The sequence below is a fragment of the Cervus elaphus genome, chromosome 12 (genome assembly GCF_910594005.1).
Source record: "Cervus elaphus chromosome 12, mCerEla1.1, whole genome shotgun sequence".
NCBI classification, from domain to species: Eukaryota; Metazoa; Chordata; class Mammalia; order Artiodactyla; family Cervidae; genus Cervus; species Cervus elaphus.
This window is the reverse complement of record NC_057826.1, coordinates 71858893-71876316: the sequence shown is the minus strand read 5'-3', so window position 1 is coordinate 71876316 and position 17424 is coordinate 71858893. Positions and strand designations below refer to the sequence as shown.

General features: G+C 37.9%; 2 protein-coding genes across 4 annotated transcripts in view; one reads left to right on the top strand and one right to left on the bottom strand.

The window, feature by feature from the left end:
• CHRM5 (cholinergic receptor muscarinic 5) overlaps window positions 1-16915 on the bottom strand; it is an 85334-nt gene extending 68419 nt beyond the window's left edge. For all 3 annotated transcript variants that reach the window (XR_006343880.1, XM_043919316.1, XM_043919315.1), the window contains exon 1: window positions 16051-16915. The gene's annotated coding sequence lies outside the window, so the exon portion shown is untranslated. The remainder of the gene's footprint in view (window positions 1-16050) is intronic.
• Window positions 1-17424, top strand: part of AVEN (apoptosis and caspase activation inhibitor) — a 187898-nt gene that overhangs the window by 52070 nt on the left and 118404 nt on the right. The window lies entirely within an intron of this gene.

The following is a 17424-nucleotide window of genomic DNA, read 5'->3' as shown; positions in this document are numbered from 1 at the left end:
GGCTGGTTAAGAAGTTGGAGGCAGAGACTCAGGCAGACCAGAGGCCAGGGAGCTGCAGCAGGTCTTTAGAAGGTGCTGCCCCTGGAGGCTTCTAGTCATGCTTAAGGGTGAACATTTCAAAGAGGTCTCTCCCAGCCCTGCCTCAGGCTGGCCTGAGGAGTTTGTCAGGTGGTTGTCCTTCTTGATGAACTCCACCTTGTGATCCAGGAAGCGTTTCTTCATGAAGTCAGGTGGACATCTCTCTGGGCAGAACCCAGGGCTTGCAGATTCACAGCAGGACCTGATTCAGGGTTTCCTCTGGGCTCAAGATCTCTTCCTTGGCACCAAGGCTGTGACCCCACTCATCTTGAGGTAGCTTCTGCATGTCCCAGAAGAAAACTCAGCCAACAGCCCTAATTTCGAATTTTCTAGAGATGTATGGCACCCTTGTGTTTTCCCAGTACCTCTGGCCAGCCACACATTTGCAGTTGGAATGGAAGCCCAGAGAGAGAGATGTACAGGAAGCCCACAGATGCAGGTTGACCAGGTGGGTGGTTGCAGCTTTGACCTTTTTGGAATAATTCTGGTGGATCTGGGAGCTCATGGTTGACTGGGGACAGGGAGCCAACCACAAAACCTGGTGTTAACTTGGAAGTAAGGGGTGGCGTGGAGATGGTCTTGGGGGGCTGCAGCTGAAGAGGGGATTGGAGGAGGATCAGAGGCTGGAGAATGGGGGCAATTCTCGGGTCTGTCCCGCCCAGCACTGCTGAGGCAAGAGACAGATCCAAGGACTGCCTGGTGCTATCGACTCTGTTGTTGTTTTTCTAAAGTCAATATCATAAATGAATTTTCTGGGAAAAAACTTCAGATATACCTTTTCCAGTTGAAAGGTGACATAAATCAAAAGATTAGAACACATACAGGATACTGCATTGTATATTCTTAGTGTATTGTCATACTTAAAGAGAATGGGAGGAATGCTTTCACGTGATTTGTTACATTGGTCTTAGCATTTTCAGTTACCTAAGAATGGAACCGATGCTGATGAAATATCAATATATACTGCTTAATTCACTTGCTGAGTGTGATGTGCATTCCACGAATAGTGAGGATGTCAACTTACTGCTTTTCATAATCTGTGGTGAGAATTACTTTTGGAAATAAAACCTGTATCTTACATGTTTCATTGGCACTTGTGAAAGGGACTTAATAGTCTCTTGGTCATTATTTATCATCCCTTAAATACTGCATCCTGTGTATTGTACATGGAGGGAAATATTTCATTTTAAATAATACTGCCAGTCTCTCAAAATCATGAAGTTTGAGAACTTGTTTTTCTTCATCTGTTCATCTCTTGTTTACGAGCAAAGTAGATCGTTTTTGTGGTTTCAGTGTTTCCCTTGAGAATCACAGAGTGTGATTTACTGCGTCAGTGGTCCATATGTTTGGTACTACACTTTGTCTTCTTTTTAAGAACTGTAGCCCTGGGAAGGTAGTCTTCAATGAAAAGCGACTTACTTTGTAGCCTAGCTTAAATATATTCCAACAAGTGAGGAAGGTGGTAAAGGTGCAGAATATCTTACATGTGGATTTATTTAGTACTAAATGATATGAAGACCCATTTATTTATTTGGCTTAAACAATAGAAATTTATTCTTTCATAATTATGGAGGCTAGAAGTCCAAAATCAGCTTATCAGCAGGACTATAGTCCCTCTGAACTTTTTAGGAAAAAAGAGTTCTGTGTCTCTTCCAGTTTCTGGTGGTTCCAGATGTTCCTTGGCTTGTGGGAACATCACTCCAACCTCAGATCCTGTCGTCCTTTAGTAGTGCTGTTAGCTGCTCAGTTCTGTCCTACTCTCTGCAATCCCATGGACTGTAGCCCGCCAGGCTCCTTTGTCCATGGGATTCTCCAGGCAAGAATACTGGAGTGAGATGCTATTTCCCTTCTCCAGGGGATCTTCTCAACCCAGGAATTGAACCCAGGTCTCCTGCATTGCAGGCAGATTCTTTACCGTCTGAGCTACAGGGAAGCCTGCCATCTTCACTTAAGGCCCAATTATTTATTTTTGATATATTAATTTTCTAATACTACTTAAATTTTTCAGAAGAGTTGCAATAATATCCTTCACCTAGCTTTCTTTAATGTTAAATAACATCTTAAACATAGTACCTTTAGCAAAATTAAGAAAATCACACTGGTATATGACAGACTTCATTTGAATTCCCCTGTTTTCTCCCCACCGATGTTTTTTCTTTGTTGTAATGCCGGATATCACATTGCATTTATTTATCTCCTTAGTCTCCTGCAGTTTGTGACAGTCCTTTAGTCTTTTCTGGACTTGATACTTTTGAAGAATAATGGTTAGGGATTTTGTAGCATGTTTAATTTGGGTGTTTCTGATGTTGACTCATGATTAGATTGAGGTTATGGACTTTGGGGGGAATACCACAGAGCCGATGTGACTTTCTTGTTGGCACACATGATTCAGTATAGTCCTACTGATAGTGTTGACTCTGATCCCTTGATGAAGGTGGTATTTGTCAGGTTTCTCCACTGTCAAATTACTTCCTACTCTCTGATCATTGAGTCCTGCTCACTCCCCAGGGAATGGGAATTAAGCTTTACCTACTCAGGAGGAGTATCAGCTTGTGGGCATATGTTAAAATAATGAAGTAAATAACATCTTCGGGGAAATATTTTGAGGCTGTGCAAATGTTCTGTTTCTCCTTAAAGCCTCAGGGGAACCAGTTTTCTCAGAATGAGGCTGAGAGTCGCCTGGGATAAGCAGGAATGCTGAAATACTAAATAGTTGACTTTTTCAATTTATTTATGCTTTATTGCAGAGCTATCTGTTGTGTACATGGTGCTATTCTTGTGTCATTGATCTTTCTGTCAATTTCTTTGAAGAATGGAAGTATTTATATTCATTGAGTGGAGCGAATAAGGGTACATCTGTTAAACAAGGTTAAAACATCAACAATTGATTTTAATTTCTTCATTAATCAGTTACAAAATGCTTATTTATCTCTGAGTATGTGTTGGCTCCCAAGTAAGGTATATATGTATGTATCAGTTCAGTTCAGTTGCTCAGTCGTGTCCGACTCTTTGCGACCCCATGAATCGCAGCACGCAGGCCTCCCTGTCCATCACCAACTCCCAGAGTTTACTCAAACTCATGCCCATCGAGTCTGTGATGCCATCCAGCCATCTCATCCTCTGTCGTCCCCTTCTCCTCCTGCCCCCAATCCCTCCCAGCATCAGGGTCTTTTGCAGTGAGTCAACTCTTCGCATGAGGTGGCCAAAGTATTGGAGTTTCAGCTTCAACACCAGTCCTTCCAATGAACACCCAGGACTGATCTCCTTTAGGATGGACTGGTTGGATCTCCTTGCTGTCCAAGGGACTCTCAAGAGTCTTCTCCAACACCACAGTTCAAAAGCATCAATTTTTCAGTGCTCAGCTTTCTTCACAGTCCAACTCTCACATCCATACATGACCACTGGAAAAACCATATCCTTGACTAGACAGACCTTTGTTGGCAAAGTAATGTCTCTGCTTTTTAATATGCTATCTAGGTTGGTCATAACTTTCCTTCCAAGGAGTAAGAGTCTTTTAATTTCATGGGTGCAATCACCATCTGCAGTGATTTTGGAGCCCCCCAAAATAAAGTCTGATACTGTTTCCACTGTCTTCCCATCTATTTGCCATGAAGTGATGGGACCAGATGCCATGATCTTAGTTTTCTGAATGTTGAGCTTTAAGCCAACTTTTTTACTCTCCTCTTTCACTTCCATCAAGAGGCTGGATCATCGAAAAAGCAAGAGTTCCAGAAAAACATCTATTTCTGCTTTATTGACTATGCCAAAGCCTTTGACTGTGTGGATCACAATAAACTGTGGAAAATTCTTAAAGAGATGGGAATACCAGACTGCCTGACATGCCTCTTGAGAAACCTATATGCAGGTCAGGAAGCAATAGATAGAACTGGACATGGAACAACAGACTGCTTCCAAATAGGAAAAGGTGTATGTCAAGGCTGTATATTGTCACCCTGCTTGTTTAACTTATATGCAGGGGACATCATGAGAAATGCTGGGCTGGAGGAAGCACAAGCTGGAATCAAGATTGCTGGGAGAAATATCAATAACCTCAGATATGTATGTATGTGTATATATGAATATATATAGATGTAAGGCAGGCAGATTCTTTACCACTGAGCCACCTGGGAAACCCATACGTGTGTATATGTATATGTTTATATATGCATGTATGTGTATATATGTATGTGTATAAACAGCTTCATTCCAAAGGACTTGTATACATGTCTAAAATCCATTGGTCAGAAAACTTCATTTAAAGGATAGATATATAAGTATAACTGAATCACTGTGTTGTATACCTGAAACTAACACAACATTGTAAATCAACTTCAGTTTAAAGAAAACTTCGTTTAATGTTGAATTTCTTATGCAAGAGACAGGCATAGTGTCCCATGCAATTTGGAGGTGTCATCTTTCAAAAGCTACCCTAGCAGAAGTGGATAGATGAGAAAGGGGCATGTTTCATTGAGCCGGCATATACCACCTATGTGGTTGATCTTCCATGGAAGTGGGGGTAATTCTGGGGTAGACTTTGTTGCCCCTGGGGTGCTGTCCAGACAGGGGCTGATCCAGAGAGATACTGTGGTTAAGATTGATAAGGTAAATTTTGATAAGGGGAAAAAATCATGGCATTTTGATGTATGATATAACCACTTATTTGTTACTGCTATTCACAGCCCCATAATCTGAATGCATTCTTGCTTAGATATTTGAGCAAGAGAAAATTTGAATAGTAGAATTTGCTACAGTGCTAGATATGGGAAAGTACTTACAGCATTTTAAAAAATTTGTAAGAGCTTAAGAAAAATATGAACACGATTTGGCAGTAATGATTTAACAGCAGTTCGTCATATTGAATCTGATCATTAGACTGAAATTTGGTCTCTTAAGCAGGTTACTGCTTTGCTCCAGAATAATTTTAGTGATGAGCTATTATCAGAAATACTTTCATTTATTTTTTTCTTTGCAGAGTACAGCGTTTCTCATTCTTAGGGTCATCAGAGTAGGGTTTGGGTAAGAGGGGGTATAGTTGCAGAAATTTGCAATGGAGAAGGCAACATTGCTGTGAAGTGTATTGGGGCCATTTCATACTAACTTATGTCGAGTAACAATAACTGCCTTAATTTGAGGTCAAGGGGGTAGATGTGATACGTGTATGTGTGCTAAGTTGCTTCAGTCATGTCTGACTCTTTGTGGCCCCATGGACTGTAGCCTGCTCGGCTCCTCTGTCCATGGGATTCTCCAGGCAAGAATATTGTAGTGAGTTGCCATGCCTTTCTCCAGGGAATCTTGCCACCCAGGGATCAAACTTGCATCTCTTATGTCTCCTGCATTGGCAGATAGGTTCTTTACCACTGGCACAACCCTGGAAGCCCTAGATAAGGTATACACATAAGCAGATGTGTTAAAATAGTTATTTGTAGAACACCTGGCTAGGTATTTGGTACTTTATATACAATATTCTATTTAACTTCAAGATAACCCTGCAGGGTCGGTATTAGACCATTTTACAGATGTGGCAAATTAAACTCAAGAAGTTAATTTGCGTAATGTCACATAACTATTACATGATGGACCTGCAATGTATGTAATACCTGTCAGCTTGATTCCAAAACCCATCACTGTTCTTTGTTGAACTCTTAACTTCGGACTATGCGTTCAGGCCCTTTTTGGTATATTGTATAGAAATCGAGTCATTTCAAGATCTGGGAATAGTTACATTCTGCGTCCCTGCCCTGCCCCATAATGAAAAAAAGAAAGAAAAGGCAAAACAAAACTTTTAGCTACTTTAAAAAAGTTAGCTTTGTTGGATAGCTTGGTGCTTGTTTATCTGGTCATGAGAATGGAAACATGCCTCTTATTACCTGATATTTGTTTCATTTATACTGAAAAATATGGAAAACTAAATAGGGATTTATTTCAACTATCTGACTTAATATGACAGAAGTAGTCTGAAGCTCTGATATGGAAATAAGTTTCTTGACTGCTGATAATTATCAACTCAAGCAAGAAGATAATTATGTGTTAACCCATGTGCTGTGTTTGTGTGAATGAAATTCATTTGATTCATTAGGAAAATTGACAAGGCATCACTATTGTTAATATTTTTCACATTATCCTTTGGATTTCTTATTTAGACATCCTACCATAATTTTGAGAGAAATTCCAAAGGGATTGTTGCCAGGACTTAGAGGAGTCATAGAAAAAGTTGGTTGTAATATTCATACATAAACTGGTCGACTGTAACCTCAGTAGACCATTGAACATTTTTTGCAACTTGGTGATCCCTGTTTTTAAGTGAGAGAGTACTTGTTTGCAAAGCATTTCTGAATCCCAGGTTTGTCTTTTTTGAGTTTTGATTGGAAGCTGTCATGATGTCATTTTTAGGGTAGACAAGTTACCTTAAGGAGAGCCATATCTTTTCCCTTGCTCTTCCCTCGTGACTCAGTGGTAAAGAATCCGCCTGAAATGCAAGAGATGAGACTTCTATCCCTGGGTCGGGAAAATCCCCTGCAGAAGGAAATGACAACCCACTCCAGTATTCTTGCCTGGGAAATTTCATGGACAGAGGAGCCTGGTGGGCTACAGTGCATGGGGTCACAAAAAAGGGAGATATGACTTAGTGACTAAACAACAATCTTTTCCCTTACATTTTGAAGTAAGAATGATATGGCACATTAGTAATTTTCATCATATTCTTGATGTTTTAATTTGCATATGATGTAAATGGAATTTGAGAACAGCTCATGGACTTGTCTATACCTCTGCTGAGAGCAGGAAGTAATTTTGGGGCTCTTTTTCTATATAGCTAATGATAAATGGGACACTTTGAGGGACACATTTTACCTTTACACCTCTCTTTTTTTCTCTGTGGCACTTTCCAATTTAGGTACTTGCCCAATGCTTTTAGGTACTCCTTTATGCTTTGCCTGCTCTTGAGGTACCTCTCCCAGGAAGCCCATCCTTGCATATTTTATATTCATATTTTGTGCTCACATCATATATGACCGTTGGGCCACGATTGGAGAAATGAGAGGGAGCATTGCTTGAGAGACAGTCCATTCATGCATTCATGTGAGGGACCACGCTAGGACACTCTTACATAAGAAAAACAACAGGTAAAGTGAAATCACTTTAGAGCAGGCTGCTGGGTGAGGTCTTGTCAAGTTAAGACATTCTCTGTGCACTGGTACTTGAAAGGTAAGCTGCTAACAAAAAGATATTATTAAATCCAGTTGTGTAGGAGTATGCATGTCAGCTATACAGTATAATTCCTAGAGAATTTGCTGTTCCTGATGTGACTTTAAAGCAATGTATCTTCCTCTCTACCTGTTTGATTTTCTTGCACCTCATCTCTACTGTGTCTGGTTGCTATGAGCCATACTAGTTTACTAGGGGGTCATTTAAAAAAAATAGTACTAATTCAACCAGAATATTATGAGCCTTTGCCCCTATTATTATTATGCTCTTTTTTTGTAACACTCAAAATCATAGTGAAAAAGTGAGTTGTTTCTTGTTTTGAAACCCAGAGAATAGAGATTTAAGAACTACCATTACACAATATTTTCAAGTATTTAAACTTTCCCAAACTTTCATATAGGATGAAAAAGAAACTTGGGGTACCATATAAGCCAAGAAAGTCCCATCAATTTTCTGACTTTTGGCTGTCTTGTTTTGCTGCCCCTTCTCTCTGCTCCTGTCTGATACAAGCATACATCTTTCTCCTGTGTCAGTTTTCCATGTGTGCTTTCATTAGACCTGGGACTTCAGTGTGACGGCGAAGATTACTACTACCTGGTTTTCACGTTTGTGATTTATATCCTTCTCATGTTTCTTGGGTGTAGGAACTGTAGGAAAGGAAAAAAAACTGAGACTGATTTCTGTTTTTCTCAGATCCTTTAAGGCCTGATTTGTACAGTTTAATTTTCACTTTTTTCCCCATTTAAAAAATGTATTTCTTTTCCTTTAAAAAAAAAAATTCATGAGAGCTCTCCTCTGTCTGCAATAGATTTACCATATTCTAGTACTACAATGTGTTCTGAGGTTGTTCAGGAAATAGTAATAATACATAAGAGCCACTTTGATCAGAAGGACCAATCTATCTATATTGGATCTCTGCCTAAAGAGAGATTTTCTTCTCTCATCATCTACTCTGATCCCCCATTTTTCTGGACCAGTTCATTTGTAGTTTTAAACAGGAGCAGTGAATTTTCAGTCTTTCTGATTGAAGCCTGGCTGTCTTAACAGAGAGGACTCACTTATCTGAAGATTTTATTATTGGAAACGTAGAGTTTAATAGAGCACCTGTGATTCTCCATTCATAGAGATAGAGTTTCAAGGTTCAAAATCTCACAGAGATATAGGGACATAAAAGGAAAATATGCGCGAACCATCCTTTCTTTCAAACTGTCCTTGAGGGGAGAGAACTCATGCGTTGTGCTGGGTGAAGGCACTCGGCTGGGATACGACAGCCTGACTCTTAAGGATGCTGTCAGAGCCTCCTGATGAGAGATAAAGTGAATGTATAAAATTGGAACTTATTGTGATGTATGGTATTTGATGTGCTAGTGGATAAAGGCAGGAGAGAGTAGGCGCAGGAGGTGGTGAGGAAGGGAGTGTTTGCCTGAAGCTGTCTCATCTCCAGCATTTGTTGATATGTTGTATCAGATCTCTCTATGATAGCAGTGTAGGAGAAACAGTATTTTTTAATTTAATCTTTATTTTCTATTTGAACATAGTTGATTCACAGTGTTGTATTAGTTCCACATGTACAGCAAAGTGATTCTGTTATCCATATATCTGTTCTTTTTCAGATTCTCTTCACATAGAGATTATTACAAAATATTGAATAGAGTTCCCTGTGCTATATAGTAGGTCATGTTGATTGTCTATTTAGTATATAGCAGTGTGTATATGTTAATCTCAAACTCCTAATTTATCCCACCTTCCACTTTTCCTCTTGAGAAACAGTATTTTTTAAGGGGTGAGAGTATTGGAGCTCACTTCCAATTGTTATCCTGAAGGCAGGCTTCCTTGTCTCTCTGTAAGAAGTCTAGCATTTATAGTCCCTTTAAATGTGGTTACTGTGGTTTTTGTTTTATTTTCTTTCTAAAAAGGGGAGTGTCTTGATTTTTGTTCAAGTGAGGAGATGTATATTTTCAGTGTTGCTACATCTTTGGTACCAACTTGAGCCAAAAATGCATTTTTAAAAAAACACAGTATTAACCTTACCATACCTAGTTTATGCCTTTGTGACCACAAGTTGAGGTCATCTCTTTTCTACATAAGAAATCACTGTTGAGAGTTGGTTTCCTTCCCAGGGACCCTGTAATATTGATTATTTTACTTCTACCCAGGATATTACTGCACCACAGGAAGCTGACACAGTGGGGAGGTAAAAGAAACTAGCCTATGATTCTGTTGTCTAGGACATTTATTTCAGAAGTTCAGCTGGTTGTCTGAGATAGGAAGGGTACAATAAATTTAGAAAAAATCTTTGTCTCTGTCTTGGTATTTACAGTTATTCAAAATGTTGTCTTCCCAGTGCACCAAAAGTAATTAGCCTCCAACTAATAAAAATAAATGGAAAAAAATTAAAAAAATAAAAATCAATACAGAAAAAAAGCAAAACAAAATGTTGTAATGAAAATAGTTCTGTAATAACTAGTTAAGTATCCTTCTGATACTTAAAAACCTAAATAAAGATGTAGAATTATAACTAGCTCCTAATATGCTTATCTTAGAGAAAACAGTTGTATTGCTGGCTAGAGTTTTTGTTCACAGACCTATTTATGAAGGGAACATAAAATATGATGCAAAGATGGCAAAAATTCACACTTGTTAAAGCTGGGTGGTAAGTACATGGGTACTGGCCGTCTGTTTGAAGTAATTCAAAGTAAAATATTAAAGAATATCAAGAAAATATTTCAAAGTATTTTAAAACATTTTAGGGAGGAAGAAACATTGTTCATGTAGAAGATTAGCTTCAAATAGGAGTCATTTGAGATTTTGGAATAATAGTTGTGAGAATTCTTTAGTAAGCAGGAAATAGTGCTGGAGATTGTCAGTGAATGGAAATGAATAAATTATTACATAACCAGTGGGTCGCCATAGTTGAAACATGTTTTGGAGGGATGGAGAATGATATTTCCTCTTGGGAAAAAAAAGGTTGCTCTTATCCACTCTGTCCTGCTAGATAAAACATTTGCTTCTGTATTGTTTGTGGTTTAAATACTTAAGCCCTATCTCAGTCTTAAAGTAAATTACAGAACATAGAAACCTGGAATGAACTGAAGGCAACTAAAATGTCTGACACATTATAAATGAAAGAATGTTGTAAAGAAAGCTTCTTAGGTTTCCAACAATTTATTGCTTTTTACTCCTTTTGTGACAAATTATCACTCTTTGATTTCTATGTCTTACTTCTTGATTGCAAATGATACAATTTTCTGAGATTTTCTGAGATTTTTGGAATTTTAGTTACTTCTGGGATATCCTAGCTCCAGTTACAGATGTTTAGTCCTTGTTTATCAACTTGTAATTTGACTCCTTGTTCTTGGTTGCTTGATCACTGTTGAGACAACATAATAATTGAGCAGCAGCCTGCATGTTTAGCTAGCACTGTTCTGCAACACGTGCCTGTTTGGGCTAGCAAAAGCTAGGGCTTGACGTAACTCATTCTAGGAATTTTAGATAAAAGTGTTGACATTCAGCAGTTTCTATATGGGTTCAACTATGTGTATTAAAATAGGGAGGAATGCTTTTGTGGATCCTCTAGATGACAGAACAAATACAGCAAATACGCCTCAGGAGCCTTTCCAAGAAGTGTGGGGAGGGGAGAGCAAGGAGAAATGGGGGACAAAGGGGACTTTCTAGCTAACAGAGCTCCAGGCTTTCTATCTCAACCCAACAAGGGGAAATCTGTTTTCATATCTGAGATCTTGTTTGAAAGAATGCAACACTGCTAAAAAATGATGGGATAAAGTTAAAAACCTCAAGCTGTGCACACTAACATCAAACCACAGATTTCCTTGGAGACTAATGGATGCATCTGCCTGCTTATCCTGAACATCTCTAGAGACTGTGGCTGACTCCACCCCAACACATATGCTGATGAATTCTGAGTGATGCTGGCCTGCTTCCACACTCTTCTTATCTTAATTTATATCAGAGAGGATCAGGTGCAACATAGATTTCAGCCTTTGTCCCTACTTTGAACGAGATCACCATTATTGGCATAGATTTAACAGATAAATGACAGTGGCTCTCAAACTCAGAAGACTTAGATATCTATATAGATCCATTCATCACATAGAGCACAGAATAAATGTAAGATTTGTAGGTATGCCACTTCCCCATCCTGATCTTTGTAGCAAGCTGATTGTAGTACTGCTTTAATTTCTTTTGCAAAATGCTTATCCCAGTTTTCCTGTAATCACCTTTTAATAGTAAGGTCAGTTCTTGGTCCCTTTGGACTGTTGATGAAGTCCTGGACCATAATATGGTATGACAGGTGTGATTGTTGGCTAGACACTGCAAGGAAATCAAACCAGTCAATCGTAAAGGAAATCAGTCTTGAATATTCATTGGAAGGACTGATGCTGAAGCTGAAACTTCAATACTTTGGTCACCTGATGCGAAGAACTCACTCATTGGAAAAGACCCTGATGCTGGGAGAGATCAAAGGCAGGAGGAAAAGGGGACAACAGAAGATGAGATGGTTGGATGGCATCACTGACTCGATGGACATGAGTTTGAGTAAGCTCCGGGAGTTGGTGATGGATAGGGAAGCTTGGTGTGTGCAGTCCATGGGGTCACAAAGAGTTGGACATGACTGAGCAACTGACCTGCAACATATATCTGTATATATATAAAGATAACTGAATTGGAAGCTGGGTTTGACTTTTGCTACTCGAAGAGCATGTTACTCAATGCTACATTCCTGCAGTGATAGTCAGTAAATAGGAAGCCCACATGTTCTGACAATGAAAACAGTGTGACATCACACTGTGAGTCTACAAAAGTGGTTATATTTAATCTGGATTATCAAGCTATTTCACTAATACCTTGAATACCATATGAAAAGTGGATGATGACAGAATCTTCAAACAACTGTTGAATAACATAGTGGTAGTAATTAACCAGTACATGGGACTGGAAGATTGCTTTAGGAATTCTCTAACACAGTGTCATTTTAAGCAACCCAAGTAACTATAGACGTGTCTTCAGGTTGGCCTCTAGGAATTCATGTAGTTGTTTTTCTGCACATAATCTTTACGTTGACTCTGAGTTTAGGAGGCTAAGACATGAGTGATATTTTGAATTACGGCTACTGCAACTAATCAAAGGATAAATTGCACATGTGTTCACTGTGGAAGGATTGGTGTTTCTGTCCTCTCCTTTGCAGCTAAAACTGCATAAAAGATAAAGGAGAGATGGTCTGTGTAAATGTTTACATGTATGTAAGAGGGGCACTCATTTTGTCTCCTTTGTCGAACTCTAACTCCCAAATTACTTTTATAATTTTTTTGCAAATTTGTGTTGAAGAGTTTTATAGAACACAGTAGCTTTGTTTCCCTGTTTTATGAATTCATGTTTTCTTAAAAGGATTTCGCCAGCTTCCTTCTCACACCTCCATGTCCCAGTACTGTGTATGTGCCTAACACTAATTAATTTTGTCACCAGATCATTTTATAACCTACATTTAGGGGCTGTTTCTCATTCAGAGAGATTATTTCCCATTTCGAGTGTATTGGTAATTTTTGCCATTTCCTGAGCGGTGTCCGTATCTATTTAACCAGGGTGGGGTTGGGTGTCCATCCCTCCCTCTCCCGGTCCCTCTTTATTGCCTGGTTGCTCGCTGGTACTTCCTCCTCCCCTTTTATCATCATCTGTGAATTTTTATTAACATGATGTTAACTCCTTCTTTGAATTTTTAATGAAATAAACTGTGAAATGGAACTTTTATCTTTAATGGTTGATACTGTAAAAGTGACCCATGCGGGGCAAGCCTCTTTGCCTCATTCAGCTCCTGCCGCGCGTCTCTGTCGAGTCTCTGAGACGGGACTTGAAATGATAGTGCTCACATCTCTCGCAGCTTATTTACACTGAAAGGGTATAATCATTGGTTTGCTATCAAAGCCACTTCCCCAGCTCAGATTGTGATGCCACAAACCAAAGATGATTCTCTCTCAGCAGGAAGAAGCTGGAGAGGAGATGAATCTCCATGATGAACCATCAGCCTAATTCAAATTTGGTCATTTCATGAAGAAAAATTAACCATGATAAGGGAGAAAGATACCAGCTAGTTGAAATACCCTGTTGAATTAAGCTTGAAAAACTTTTCCATGATACTGGAATGAGGGAAATTCTTTCACAAATTCTAAGGAAAAATTGGGGAGTTATAAAAATATAGATATCAGTAAATATTTATTGAATTAAAAATATTATGTAGTACCAGTCCCTTTGCATTAAATGTTAACACTCCAAAATGACTTACAGGAATATTTCTAATTTTCTGTGCAAAATTATGCGGCTTGTATTTCAGACAAAGATAACATCCCTAAAAAAAGTCAGCAAAGACACTAAATGGATGTACTTTATTTTGACCTATATACTTACTTTTATACTTTCATGGTTTAAATAAAAAGTGTAGCCTTTGGGTGATTTAGAAAGAGCAGAAGCTAAAAAAGCGGTGATAAATATCATTGCAAGGATATGCTAGCCAAGATATTTGCTCTATTTCTATGAAAGAATCCATTAATACACAATAATATTACTTTTATAATATAATACTTTTATAGCGTATGAGCATAAAGGCATCCTAAACTACAGAAACAGTCATTGAATACTTCCCAAGCATGTTCAAAATCTCTTCAATTATTAAATCTATCAACACACAACACAAAAAGTCCCATAAACAAATGAAATCTTTAGGTATCAAACCAAATCTTCTAGCATAAAATCTCTTATCTGTTTGTACCATGGGATGCTAAAGTTGAAGCAATTTTCACTTGAATCATTCGATAAATGATGTGTTAAAAATTAGCTAATGTTTTATTCTTTACCTTTTCATGTAAAATGAAGAAGAAACTATATATTGGAATAATTTGAAATAAATTGTTCTTTGAAATGAGCTTTTTGAAAGCTGTTATTTAAAACTCAATAATCACTATTCAGAATGAATTATAGAGAAATATTGATTTAGATGGGGAAAAAAAGTGAGGATTCATTGGGACTGATGCTAACCAGTCCAGCTAAAGGGGAGAGGGTTTGTCTTTCCATTTTCTTTAGACGATAAAGCATAGAAACAGCCCCCAGACTGGTGAGACCTGGGTTTCTTTGTACCTTCGAGAGGAAATAAAATGCAGAAGACTTGAGGAATGGAATTCTGTACTCTCCTCAGTTCTATTTATTGAAAGCAAATTGTTTGAGCCTAATATTGTTACTCTCCTGTTTTCTCTTAAGTTAATTAAGCAATTCTTTCATTGAGTTAAAATATTTTTTTTAACTTAAAAATATATGCATATTTTCAAAGCATGTCAGTTTACAAAATATATCATAATGAGGAAAAAGAAAATAATTCTTAAGGGTTCAGGTGCATCTCAGTGTAGTTAGAAAACAATACTTTAATTCTTTGTCAGTTAGGGTTGATGTGCAAAGTAAGCATTTTGAAATTTTTAAGTAAACATTCTTCTCAGCAATGAATTGGTACACTACACTATTATGCTTGTATCTGAATTGCTGCTTTCCATTACTGGAAAATGATGGGTGGATTTCTGTAATGAATACCAATGCAAAAGACTTAGGATATTTAAGTTTATTTATAGACTGTCTTGAAAAGAGTGATGGGTCATGTAATTTACTCTATCAACTAAAATTTTAAATAAGGAAAGAATTCAGTGACGTGGAATAATTTCACATTTGACTGTACTAGGCAAGTACTGAATAATTACTTTAGATAAACTTCCTTATATATCAGAAGATCTCTTTAGTTGCTTTTATTGTTTCTCTTCTGTCTCCTAATAGAAGGAGCATATTATTTATAGGGCTTCTTTATGAAAAGATTAAACTTTGAACTTTTCCTACTGAAGTTAATATGGTTGAACTTTTGCTAAAAATCTAAGGAACTCAAATTCTGACAAACCCTTTTCTTTTTTAAAACATAAGACAAAAAAAAATATAAGACAGTCTAAAAGTCTCATTATGGAGTGATTTCTAGGAAATTTCTAAAAGGCACTGTACCTTTTAAAATTCTTTGGTTTTAGTTCTTTGCATTGTACAGTTTGGGCCATTTGATCTGAGTTAAAGCTTTTGAGGTATTAAGATATCAGACATTTTTTTTTGCTCTGTTGTTAAAAAAGTCTTCATTTATAAATGTTATGAAAATATGCCCAGAACCTTAGGATATTCTACTGAAGTGCTATACCTTAGTTTACTAGAGATTGTTTTTCTTGAGTGTGAATGAGGATGACATCACAGATGTGTGTGTGTGGGGGGTTTTTTGGCTAATGATAAAAATCAGTCATTGAGCTTTGTTCCTTTGCTTCAGTAGAAATGACTTTAAAAACACACTGTTTTCTTTGTTCTACCAAGTGCCCTGGGAAACAAGGTACATTTGAGTATGTTTGGTAAACGTGATTTGGAATGTCTCTTGTGCCCCGTGTAGGGCTTTCTTCAGGCATTTTTTTCAAGCTGTTAAATATACCAAAACTGGGCTTTTAAAAATGAAGACAAAGATGGGACAAATTATTGAAAAAAAAATGAATGGAATTTTGGAGTATTTTCTTACCTAGTTATGGATGATTAGTTTATGCAGCATAAGTAAAAACAAGCGTTTACCTCACAAGGCTTAAACGTGCACAGAGCTTAAGAGAGGATCACATGGATTTCAAATCTACTGGCTCATTCAGCAGCAGCTTTGCTTTCAGTGGTTGAGACCCAGAGTAATGTTATAAAATTAAATCTTACCTGGCAGTGGTTTGCTTGAAGCTCAGTCATTTGAACTCTGGCTGAAAATAGTAAGGCTCCGATACCTGAAATGCCTTCTCTACTTCCTTTCATGCTTTCTTTTACCACCGCGTTTTCTTTCCTGCCAAGTCTCTGTATCTGTATTCCTGGTAATCCTCTAAGCACTAGTTAGGATGGCATGCAGTAGATGAGGATTTCTTCTGGATAGGATGATAGAACCAGAAGGGTGAATTTTGCCTTTCTCTGATAACAGCCTTCGGTCTGACCACAGACAACTTGAGTGTTCAGAACTTATTAAAAATTCATTGGCTATTTCATCAATTGAAAAATCTTGAGCCTTTCTATGCACATTTTACCTCCTGCAAAAGTTCTGTTCATATTTCAGAATTACACATGCTCCCGAATCAAGTTGCCTTAAAAAAAATGGTCTGGATCAGAAACATGGTTGCATTTTCTTGCTTTCCATGTTTTTCCCTTTATCAACTTTTCAGTCCATGAGCTTCCTTTCTGCAGAGGATGGAGGGATTTCTTCTGTTCTTCTCGTGTTTCTGTAACACACAGTTCTGGTCCACTGTTCTGTGAGTAGTGAGGGAAAAATCCGAAGGGAGGTACGGCTTTATCATCATCTCCGGACAGTGAGCACGCTTGGCATGAATGAAGAGCTGATATGAGCTATTCAAACCAGACAGCGAACTGATGGGCTGACGCTTTCATACATAATAAACCCATTAATTACTTCTGATGGACAGCAGTATGCCCGGAAAGGAAAGAAGGAAGGAGCAGAGGATCACATTCGGTTAAATAGGTGCTGTCTGTCTGAGCAGCTCGTCGCTGAGAAGTGCATCCAGGAAGAGCTGCAGCTTTGGAATGTGATCAGGTAGAGTGGGCAAGAGTTGTTATGACAGACAGTTAAGTGACGTATTTTGGGAGGAAAAAGAGAGCTGAGCACAAAGGTAGCTGGAATAAGTCTCCAAAATGCTTTTGAAAATGTTCATTTTTCTCTGTTAGTCCTTTTGGCTGGAAGAAAGTTATCTGCAGGGATTTCGCTGAGCTATTTACACATGATATAGCTTTCCCTAAAGAAGGAAAATAATTTTTAAAGAATCTTTGAGATAGAAAGGTATATTGTGAGTTTAAAAAAATTATAGCAGTAAAAAGGCTGCTTTTTGTGAAAGATGTGTAAAAAAAAAAATTGTCAGCTGTATTCAGACATAAATACAAGGGAAAGCAGAGAAAAAGCTGCTTTTTAAAACATATTTTTATGTTTTTACATATGTTTTAGGCACATGCGTTTGGTTGCTTTGGAATAAAGCATCACTTGACATAAAAATTTATTAGAGTTTTCCTTTTAAGATGCTCTTAAGTTAGATGGAA